The sequence below is a fragment of the Sphaeramia orbicularis genome, chromosome 6 (assembly GCF_902148855.1).
Source record: "Sphaeramia orbicularis chromosome 6, fSphaOr1.1, whole genome shotgun sequence".
Classification (NCBI taxonomy): domain Eukaryota; kingdom Metazoa; phylum Chordata; class Actinopteri; order Kurtiformes; family Apogonidae; genus Sphaeramia; species Sphaeramia orbicularis.
Genome location: NC_043962.1, coordinates 10,616,208 through 10,628,513, shown reverse-complemented (window position 1 = coordinate 10,628,513; position 12,306 = coordinate 10,616,208). Strand labels below are relative to the sequence as shown.

The window sequence follows — 12,306 nt, the reverse complement described above, 5'->3', positions numbered from 1 at the left end:
GATTACTCATATGGGCAAAAGTTTCTGAAAAGGTATGGATAATAGTGTTAGGTATGATTATGACATCAATATATGTTTGGTTTCAAAACAATTGACGTAGTGCCTGCTGAGAAAAAACAACTAAATGTTCATTGTAAATTTTGCTTCCCCACCCTGTATATATCTTCTGTCTTCTACTATCTTGAACTTTTTGTTTACAGTTATTTATTGGTAACATTTCTAGAATACAGTAGAATGGATCTGTATTGTCACTGTCTCAGGAACAATGAAAATCAGTTTAGCAGCTCAGTTCAATTTAGCGGCAAAACACAAAAGCAAAACAAAAGGGACTGTGTAAGAGAATAAAATAAAGTACAAATATCACAGTGTTAAGAAAAGTGAACTGTGCAAGTTCTTCACAATAAAATATTATTACACATGTGCTACTAAAGTAATGCTAGAACTCCTGAAATTAACAAAATATACAGAAAAAATATACTAAAGCTAACTGTGTACTACAGAGGAGAGATAATACAAAAGCTAACTCGGTAACATTTCATAAGAGTTTTCATATTTATAACATTTCAACAGTTTATGTCTAATATTTAATGTGTGTAATGCAGTGTTTTTCAACATTGGGGTCGAAACACCATGTGGGGTCGCCTGGAATTCAAATGGGGTCGCCTGAAATTTCTAGTAATTGATGAAAAAAAAAAGAAAAAATTAATAAAAAAATGTGTTTTAATTATTCAATATATATGTCATTATAATTAAAACACCACATATTTTTCCTTATAAAAATTTTAAAAAGGTACATTATATACATTACAGGGTGGGGAAGCAAAATTTACAATATTTTGAGGCAGGGATTGAAAGACAGTGTATGACCAGTTAGTTTCTTGAAAGTCATGAGAATTTATTTGCCACAAGAAAATTGACATAATAGAAAATGTTTTTATTCTATGTCCTCCTTCTTTCTCAATAACTGCCTTCACACGCTTCCTGAAACTTGCGCAAGTGTTCCTCAAATATTCGGGTGACAACTTCTCCCATTCTTCTTTAATAGTATCTTCCAGACTTTCTCCTAATAGTTTTGCTCATAGTCATTCTCTTCTTTCCATTATAAACAGTCTTTATGGACACTCCAACTATTTTTGAAATCTCCTTTGGTGTGACGAGTGCATTCAGCAAATCACACACTCTTTGACGTTTGCTTTCCTGATTACTCATATGGGCAAAAGTTTCTGAAAAGGTATGGATAATAGTGTTAGGTATGATTATGACATCAATATATGTTTGGTTTCAAAACAATTGACGTAGTTCCTGCTGAGAAAAAACAACTAAATGTTCCTTGTAAATTTTGCTTCCCCACCCTGTATATAGCCTAAATGTAGTCTAAAATTAATGTATATTTGCAACATATTATAGTAAACTATTACATGATCAAAAACAAATTAATTTTAGCAAAAAAAATGTCTCAGTTTTGAATGTCTGGGGTCGCCAGAAATTTGTGAGGTTAAAATGGGGTCACAAGCCAAAAAAGGTTGGGAACTACTGGTGTAATGTGTACTAAAAAGCAGCATTTTAGAGTAACGTGCATATAGACCCATGTAAACCCTTGGGTCATGCTACACACTTTAAATGTTTGGTGTTCATCTTACACAGGGGAAAAGAATGGAAAGGAAAGAATGGAACGTGAAATATACTTGTTATTTCCCTTTAACTGTATTTTGGGTTGCTGTGTATATTTTTACTGTTTCTGTCATTGCTCCCTTGTATGAGTCTGTTTTTGTTTTTTTATTTTTCTTTACATACATAGAAGTTTTTTTTTTTTTTTTTTTTTTAATTTTTATTTAAGCTTTATTTACCCAGGCAAGCAATTAAGAACAGATTCTTATTTACAAATGCAGCCTGATCAAAGAGCAATGGCTCCTTGAGGGGAAGGGGGTGAGGAGAGTTAGTATGTATGTGATGTAAAATGCTGATAAGATAATGATAACTGAAAAAAAAAAAAAAAAATGGATTAGATTTCTATAGCGCTTTTCTAGGCACTCAAAGCGCTTTACATTATTGACCCATTATTCATTCGCTCTCACAATCCCCCTCTGATGATAATAAAATAAAAGATAATTACAAAAATGCAGCATTTTATATATTTTTTTATATAATTTTAAAAAACTTCAATATCTGCATAATATTAAGTAATAAAAATCGTCGTGAAATGCGATTATAGGCCTATCTTTAACCTCCTGAGATCTAGGAAAGTAAGAAATTTGGCTTTTTTTTTTTTTACATTAAATAACTGACTTGATTAGAAACAGCATGATGCAACTGTTTTTGTTTTAGACACTTTTTTTTTTTTTTTTTTGCAGTGGACAGGATTTTTTGTTGTTGTTGTTTCTTTTGTTTGTTTATTTGACCTCAGTGATAAGGTGAAGCGCTGGAAAATTTTAAAAATGACCCTTAAAAGTGCTTGAAAAGTGCTTAAATTTGCATGCTCCTAGAATAAAACAGACACACAGACGTATAAACATAGAACACAAATGCCTCTTCGTGACGTATTTTGTATTTCTGTGGTGATGCAGGGAAGAGCATGTTGATCATGTTGAATTTTGATCAGTGTTTGACCGGGTGTTACTGTGCTAGACTCCAACTTCTCTCCAAAGTATAAAAACACATCAGAGCGTTGAGCTGAGATGGAGGATGCTGCCGATGCTGTTTTTTTTTTTTTTTTCTTTCGAGTCAGACTGTGAGAATGAGATATCCGTGTGTGTGAAGGCTGTCTCTCAGGGCGTCAGAGCACAGGACAATATAGAGAATCTACAAAAGTGAGGAAAGAGAGGAGTGCTATAGGTTCATCGTGTGTGTGTGTGTGTGAGCAGTGTGAGAGTATATGTATTTGTGTGTGTGAACTAATAGAGTGTTGAACAGATGGTCCTCTGGCTGCCACCAGCTGCGCCTCCCTCCCTCTCTTTTCCACTCCCGAGGTTTTTTTTTTCTATTTTTTTCTCTCCAAATGCAGAGTGCACAATGCATTCGACTGATTTCTTACTGACCCTGCATGAGTTTTGAGCTTCAGACTATTTTATTACACCCCTTGAAAATCCTTTTTTTTTTTTGTTCTGTACACTATCGCAATCTTGGTTTGAAACTCAGAGTATTTTAGATTTACAGCACATGGCCAATAGTTTGCGATAGTTTGCGGTTTTGTGTTAACAATGAGGGGGAAAAAGGATGTACTCGCAACCAAGTTCATAGTTTTGGGGGGGGGGGGGGGGGGGGGGCAGTAAACAGTCAAATCTGAGAAGGAAAAAAAATGCTGTATCTTTTCACTGTGCTGTCTGGCATTCTCTCTTAGGGTACGTTTACACGGCAACACTAGGATCTAATTCCGCATAGATTTCTCCTTTGCGTTATAAAATCATTCCGCGTTAAGACGAAGCCGCTATGATAACCATCTGCGTTAACATGAGTCCGCGAGGACGGCTGAATACGCTGTAGTGGCCATGCCAGACCAGTAGCTGGCGATCTCCTAACTGTCCTCCTTCGATGGTACGTTAGGGATTGACTCAGGCATTGGTGAATATAAGAAATGTGTCTCCGCTGGTAAGAGTGTAGACGCAGTAAGTCTAACTTTTGGTGGAGAAGCGACAGCAAACTGAGCACAGTTAGCAGCACGTATGTTGTTCTGAAACCGGCCATTGTTGTTGTGGTTGTTCCTTCTTTTTCTGCAGCTTTATTGTGTCATAGAGGCTGGCAAACCAGCTTGGAGGCGCATTACCGCCACCAACTGGCCTGGAGTGGGTTAACTGGCGGTTCTTGGCTGCGCGTGCATGCGGTGACGTCATATTTTACCCCGGAACGCTCCGATTCGCGTTAACACGGAGCTGAAATGCGGAGCGTATCGATAACGTTCCACCCTGGACCCTGGTATCAAAAGTTTCCGGATTCAGGCACTCTAGGCACCGTTTCCATGTTAACAGAAGGCTAATCCGCGATGAAATCTTCCCGGAGTCGACTGAATCCTACGCCGTGTAAACGGCCCCTTAGGCTGCGTTCATACTGCAGGTAAATGTGACCCAAATCCGATTTTTTTTGGCCCTGTATCCGATCTGTTAAAGACAGTTTGAACAGCACCGATGCGATTTTTTTCAAATCCGACCCAGGCCACTTTCATACGTTGTCCTAAATCTGATATGTATCTGATATTTTGCAATGCGACTTCAGTCTGAGCAGCCAGGTCGCATTTATCCGACCTTTACATCATTGAAATGCGACAAACGTCACAATTGTGCGTCCCAGGAGTGTTACTTCCGTAAATGTAGTGCGTGCCATCGTGGTCACGTATTACGTCAGGACCTGTTTTGTGCATTCAGTTCATACTTCAAACTTGTCACTTTTCCGTTGGACATCTGCGCAAAACTTGACCGATATTTACTAAACTCACCTTTTCAGAATAGCCTACCCCCCATAAGCTCTAATCTCCATTCTACAACTTCATTTCTATATATAGTAATTATTTGTTTTAATGTGTTTCTTTCTTTGTATTGTATGGATTGTTTGTTTTATCTTGTTGTACAGTGTCCTTGGGTGTCTTGAAAGGTGCTTATAAATAAAATGTATTATTATTATTATTAAATCGTAAAAGCAGAAGTGCGTAATGTTGGTTTTCCCATTAAATCACAAATGTGATGATTTGTTTATTTATTATCACAAGATGACACAAGAAGTCATGACGAGCAAACATGACGAGGAACGTAAATAAGGCGTTGATTTACAGATATATTCATTATTATTATTTATTACCCCTCTATCTCGTACTAAATTAAAAAATGATTGGGTTTCCTGGTGTGTCCACACATACCACGCGCGACATGTTTCTTGTTCTTTTTCGCTTGTTGTAACGTACGTCAACATCCGTTTTTTTAATTCACCTGACTCTAGTTGCGAAAAAAGGTCTTGCCATTGCAGTTTTACGTGATATACCAATTGCGCTACGCCCGAAAAACCACCTATTGCCAGCACAAAAACTTTTAATCGAAAAATGAGACTTCTGGCCAAATTGTCATTTTTCCATTAGGTAAATTATTATGCGCAAGTTATATTTGCGCAATTTGAGGGTCAATGGAAAAGCAACTACTGATACAAGTCACATTTAAAATGTAATATGAATGAACTTAAAAAAAAAAAACATTGTTTCACTTTTATTATTGGATATAAAACCACTTGTATCGTGCCTTCATTGGGTCTTGATGAATTATTCAAAATGATTTTCTTGTTTTTTCTTTTTTTTTTTTTGGGGGGGGGGGGGGGGGGCACATTATTATTGTGGGGGGCTTGTCTCTCCTGTCCCCCCTCCGGATTTCCGCTTATGTTTGCAATGTCGAAAACTTCTCATTTCAGTCCCATCTCTGTCAGGAAGTATCGGACAGCTGTGTGAAACGCTGACATGCACAAATCAGACGGATACCAACCCTCCTTGTATCGATCAGTCGCCGATCAATCAGTCTCAGTGTTCTCGTTCCGTTCTGTGGCTGCACGTCAGCGCTGTTTGTTTATCCTGTTGACTGTTTGTACAGGTTGTCCACATGTTTATCACCGTGACCCGATTGAGGACAGTGTCAGTTTCACAAAGCGGACGAAAAAAAAACAAAAAAAAAAAACAAGCAAAAGAGCGAAAAAAGGATGAGCTGCGTTTGGCGTCGATGCCGGAGGGTTTTAATCATTACTGCAACATCTGTGCAAAGCAGAAATATTAAACAGCATCTGTTATGCACAAAACGGGAAAGAGTTCACATTTTACTCGACCGTGCTGCATCTTTTGACTTTTTGTGATCTATTTAGCATCTTTTCATTTCTTTACAAGTAAACGTACCAAACGCCCTCAGCTCAGAGTCCTCAGTTTGGTTTGATAAATACACAAAATGCCCAAAAAATACTGTTATAAAAGCTTTTTATACAAAGAAAGCCATGTTTTGGGATTGCTTAAAATATGCCCGTCTTATTCTTTGCTATTTAAACTACACCAGGGGTCATTAATGGTGGTTTTCTTGAGCATTGCATTAGAGGTGAAATGACTGGCATGTGAGTAGTCCTACAGAAAAAAAAATAAGTAAGAGGTAACATCTAATGGGTATGGACCTATGTGGGTCTAAAAATACCCCCACAGGCTGCAGGAAAATGGACCTGAAATAGAAAAGAAGAAGGAAAATGTGCAAAAGTGCCAGGATGAACTTGTGGGGAGAAAAGCGGCGAAAAATCATAAATGGATGCCGTATAAAAGGGAGGGAGAATGAAAAAAGGTGAATAATAGCGCTATTATCCCAGGCAAAGGTACAGCAGAGGTACAATGTAATGACCAGTGGCTTTGTCGCCCACAGACTCATCATATAGATCTACTGGATGGATATGAAAGTAATGTTAATTGGTATTGAGCCTTCGCTGGCTCTTAAGATGAGGCTCAGGGACATGTTCAAAACACATGGTTAAAGGGGGCCGACGTGGGCTTTAGTAAGACCACCTAAGATTATCCTCCACTACATCTACACTGTGTCTTATTTTTTAATGTTTTTTTTCTTTTTATCGTTCTATTTGTAAGTTTTAATTGTGATGTTTTCTGTTATGTGAGTCGGGACTACATGCAAATTAGCATTATCGCTATAATCTGACATATTTACGTCTGATGTCGTGTAATACAGATGTTCATTAACCCATGAAGACCCAAACAGTCACCGTCGATCTAAACTGTTTAACACCTGTTGATCCGCTAATCCTGTTAATCCATGTAAATATTTGCTGTAAAATGCAGTTTGTCGTCTTTTCATGGTCATCAGATATGACCCGTTTGGACGTTCAGAGGCTCTGTTGTTACTATGGAAACACCGTCATCTTCTACAACATTCAGGAAAAAAATATTAGAGCATCGAAAGTCATCAAAAACAATGGTTATGCAATCAAGTGCTAACTCCTGTGTGTATCATGTGATTAAAACAGACAGAAAAGAAAACATGGAATGCCTAAAAGCACTGTTTTTGTCAGTACAATGCCATAGATATTGATGAAAGAACTGAAGTGATTTTGTTATTATCAAGAAAACATGGAAAATGGATAGATATCAGCTCTGAAATGGAACATTTATGAGCTATTTTTGGTGTTATTATTGTATTTGTCCAAACAAATGTACCTTTAGTTGTACCAGGCATTAAAATGAACAAGAAATTGAAGAAAACAAGGGTGGTTTAATAATTTTTTTCCGCGACTGTTGATTCACCAGTAAAACCCATTTAGTTGGCTCAATGACAGTAGATGGACACACTTGGTTTATGTTCAGTTATTGATATTTTTGCTGAAAAAGTCCCATTTTCTTCAGTTTTCTCAGTTGTTGATATAACAACCCTCAACTTTAATCTGAGCTTTAATGAACATCTACATGCTAAGTAAATTAAATATAGGAAAGTACATGATTTACACTGAAAAAACACAAAGTAAGCAAGATAATATTACAATCAATGGTGATAAATCACTTAAGAAAAGTCTGATTTAGAGAAAAAGTCATTTGTGAACTGACACAAAAGTAGCACTGGGTCTTTATGGGTTAATGTGCATTGCCCCTCCCAAATAAACTAATAAATAGATAAAACAAAGACAATATCTTCATTGCAGCTTTATTAAAATTATCACATATAAAGCCACATTTCCTTTGAGTTAAAGTATAACTCAGTCTGTACGGTATCAGTTTTAAAAATCAGGTTGTTTATGGTTTTGGATGATTAAAAAACAACTTTACATTATGAGTTTATTACATGACATAAAATAAAGTTTGCATGACCGTAAAAGTACTTATCCAGTCACATAGAACAACATAAGTATTTGTTTTTAAGATTAATATTCATCATCCTTTTAACTCCGTTTTGGTCTCTACCAGCTTCCGGGATAAATACAGAACAGCTAAATACCAGTTGCTAACTCTGGCTCCCTTTTATTTTCTGCTGCTTTGGTCGAGTTTTAAAGCTTTTGGGCTGAAAGCAGTTTCCTCCTGTGGATTGAAACAAAACTGATAAGAGCAGGAAGAATGAATCAGAATAGTAAAACTGTTTGCAAAAAAGAAAAAAACAGAGCAAAACAGTGGAGTGAAAAGAAAGAATGCAGCACAGACTAAAGAAGTAAAGGAAAGCAGCAGAATGGGATGATATAAGTGTGTGGGTTTGTCATTATGGGCAAAATACTTACTATTGCGAAAATAAAATGAACACATTGAATACAGTAGCTATAAAAAGTAAAACAGAAAAAGCAACAGAAGTTAAAAATAACAAGGATTCCTTCTCTGATCATCAAAATCGGATGGGTGCTTCTGTGAAACTGGGTTTATTTTGGTACTTATTTTGGTTTTTAGACCCAATAATAAAAGCGAAATTTAGACATATTTCCCCCCAGGATGTACCTAAAGATGACCTCAGATAAATGCAAAAAAAAAAGAAAAAATAAGACTCTTGGTCTGAGCCATCCCAAAATTAATTAATTTTTAATCAAATATTGGGGACACAAATAGGACCAAAACTGGGACATTAAAGCTACCTAGCTGTCAGTGCATTTTTATCTTAAAAACATGGCTGTAAATGGTTTTATACAGGGTGGGGAAGCAAAATTTACAATGAACATTTAGTTGTTTTTTCTCAGCAGGGACTACGTCAATTGTTTTGAAACCAAACATATATTTATGTCATAATCATACCTAACACTATTATCCATACCTTTTCAGAAACTTTTGCCCATATGAGTAATCAGGAAAGCAAACGTCAAAGAGTGTGTGATTTGCTGAATGCACTCGTCACACCAAAGGAGATTTCAAAAAGAGTTGGAGTGTCCATAAAGACTGTTTATAATGGAAAGAAGAGAATGACTATGAGCAAAACTATTACGACAAAGTCTGGAAGATACTATTAAAGAAGAATGGGAGAAGTTGTCACCCCAATATTTGAGGAACACTTGCGCAAGTTTCAGGAAGCGTGTGAAGGCAGAAAGAAGGAGGACACATAGAATAAAAACATTTTCTATTATGTACATTTTCTTGTGGCAAATAAATTCTCATGACTTTCAATAAACTAATTGGTCATACACTGTCTTTCAATCCCTGCCTCAAAATATTGTAAATTTTGCCTCCCCACCCTGTATAGCGCTATAGTTAAAGGCACTGTGTTAAATTGTCGATCCTAGTGGTTTTTCTAATCCAGACGCGGGTTTTTCATGAATCTCAGTCTCATTCCAGGTTTTGTATGTAACCCATCGTGTCCACTTATGTTACATGCAGAACCTGCCCATTTAAACGCATATTTCAGGGTAGAGACTGTGATCTGGTAGGATCGGCGATTCTACCAGTAGAAACTCCGATCAGTCTCTACTGGTAGAAACTCCAATCCGAACCCTAACCCTAACCCTAACCCTAACCCTTCTACTGGCAGGATCGGAGTTTCTACCAGTAGAGACTACGATCGGAGTCTCTACTGGTAGAGTCGCCGATCCTACCAGATCGCAGTCTCTACCCTTACACATATAAGTCGTGAGTAATTTTGCAACAGCGGTCATTTTTGTGAAACACTCTGCCTTGGATAATTAATTTAATTCCCAAAATGTACCTGTGAGAGAATAAAAAGATATTTTAAAAAATTGTAGCGCATAATTTTTATGTCCTTTTGACCGTGTTACTCACAGATTTTTGAATAAAAATAATGTAAAACAATATAAAAATGGGTTTTATCTGACAAATAGTTTCTCTTCTATCTCAGTAAATATTTACTTTTAAAATAGACCCAAAGTGCTTCCAAACTTGCTTCATAACATTAGTCTACATCTGGTTTGAATTTTTAGCCCCCGTGACCAGTCTCATAGAAGCACCCAGATTGTAAATAGAAAGGAAGCACTGAAAGGTAAAACAAGGAGATAAAAAATAAATAAATAAAAAAATAAGAATAAGGAGATAAAGTTTATTAAAATCTCTGGTAAAATAGACATAATGCTTTTACACAATGGTGCGAGACAATAACAGATTCATTATTCACAGTAATCATACAGGTAATAAACCAGTGGTAAACGCTGATAACAAAATGACTGACAGATTTAAAGATTAACACAATGTTATTACAGTGAGAATTAATGAAATACAATAAAGGACATAATTAGTGCCTCATCACATTTTACAGATCCACCCGGTTTCCCCTCTGCGACAGTTGAAGTGAAATCATTGTGTGTTTTAATTCCATTCATTAAATTGACTCCTGTCGTATAATTGCGAAAGGCTCCTGGCTGATGTCGGTGTTTCACGATGTCACCACCTGCCGTACACAAAACCAGCCAAACAGACATTACATATATTTAAAAAAAATACACATGTAGAGAAAATAAAGATCAGGTCACATGATACACGTTATCATACATTATTGTCGGTTTTCCATTGGACATCTGCGCAAAACTTTATCGATATTTACAAAATGTCGAAAAAACAGAAGTGTGTAATAACGGTCTTTCTATTAAATCACAAATGCAATGATTTGTTTGTTTATTATTGCGAGATGACATAAGAAGTCGTTCCATAAACATGGCGATGAATGTAAATATTGTGTTGGTTTACAGATATATTCATTATTATTATATATTACTGCTTTATCCCGTACTAAATTAAAAAATGAGTCAGTTCCCTGGTGTGCTATGTTTCTTTTAAAACTCCTCTTCGCTTGTTGTAACGTCAGTCAACATCCCTTTTTTTAAATCACGTGACTCTAGTTGCAGACTTAGGTCTTTCCAGTGCAGTTTTGTGTGATATACCATTTGTGCTACATCAAAAAAAAAAAACACCTCTTGCCAGCGCAAAAATGAGAATTTTGGCGAAATTGTTGTTTTTCCATTTTTAAACACAAGTTATATTCGTGCATTTCGAGGGTCAATGGAAAAGTGACTATTGTGTGTTGATGTGAAGTTTGTCATGTTTGCAGATGTTTTTTTATCGACGGCATTTCTAAGCTAACGTTTATTGTTACTGCTGTAGAGGAGCAGAAGAGACACACTTAAGGACGTGGGTTTAAATATATGGATATTTATGGAAAAACAGAAGTCAGTATACGGGCCGTTATCATGGATTTAGGAAACTGACAAGTGTCGGGTTAGAAATGAAGTGAACACCGACTCCAACACAGTGGGACTGATGTTAGTAAAGAGTTTGGACAAATAATTAGCATTTAGCATAATTTTAGTAGAATTATTGTAAAATCCTGTTACTATATGAAATGCATTTTTGATTAATTTTACTCACACACACATCACTAAAACATATTTCTTATGAGCAAAAATCTCAGAAAAGACACTCACTTTTCAGTCATAGCACACATTTTTTCGTAAAGTTAGAATAAAATTTGGAATAAAATATTTTTACTTGATTTTTTACCTATTTTTTTACTTGATTTATTCTTGATAAAGTGTAACTGAGACTCAGTATTTAATTACTATAACGGGTCAAAGGTCATTACTGATGTGTATAAATAGGAATAAAAAGAGGAATGTGTGAAAACAAATTATTTCAACTTTATGGGCAACAGTGTATAAAGAACACAACAGTATAGGAATGACATCTGAATTAAAAAGTTAAGTTAAATGGCTGGTGATAATTCCATTGGGGATTAAACAGGAACAGAAATTTGCATATAAAGCATGAATTTGAAATAAATGCAGTGTAAATACAGTGAGAATTGATTATAATCCTTTAGGTGCACCTCTGTGGCAGATTAAGGCAGGGGTGTCCAACATATGGTCCGTGGGCCAAATCTGGACCAGCAAAGGGTTCAGTCTGGGCCAGGGGTTGAATCTGCAAAAAGTGCAAAAATTACACTGAAAATATTAACAATCAAATGTGTCACTGAATCTTGACAAGTTGTTTTGATCGTAAAATTAAATCCTATATTGTTCAGTTCCAGATGGCTGTTGCTAAATGTTTTATGTCTTTGTAGATCCACTGTGATCTGCAACTTTTAATGCACATGTGTAAATGATAAACTGAGGCACCATATTGTTTACATTGCACTTATCTTTCTTCATAAATTTTAGATTGCTCATGTTAGTCACATTTTTAAAGGATAGTTTGTAAATGTAAACGTTCTCATAATGTAATTTAACTTTTTTTGCACTACAACAAAGAGACAAATATGGAGTTGTCATTATTTATAGTGTGTTATGTTATTATTTTACTTGTCTGACCCCCTTTAGATCAAACTGGGCTGAAGACGTGGGCCCTGAACTAAAACGTTTGTAATGGTTTTTATGAATGTTTCCAGGGAATAATAA

General features: G+C 36.0%; 1 protein-coding gene across 2 annotated transcripts in view; it reads left to right on the top strand.

Annotated features, from left to right (window-relative positions):
• Positions 1-12,306, top strand: part of tead1a (TEA domain family member 1a) — a 119,925-nt gene that overhangs the window by 48,499 nt on the left and 59,120 nt on the right. The gene's annotated exons all lie outside the window — the stretch shown is intronic.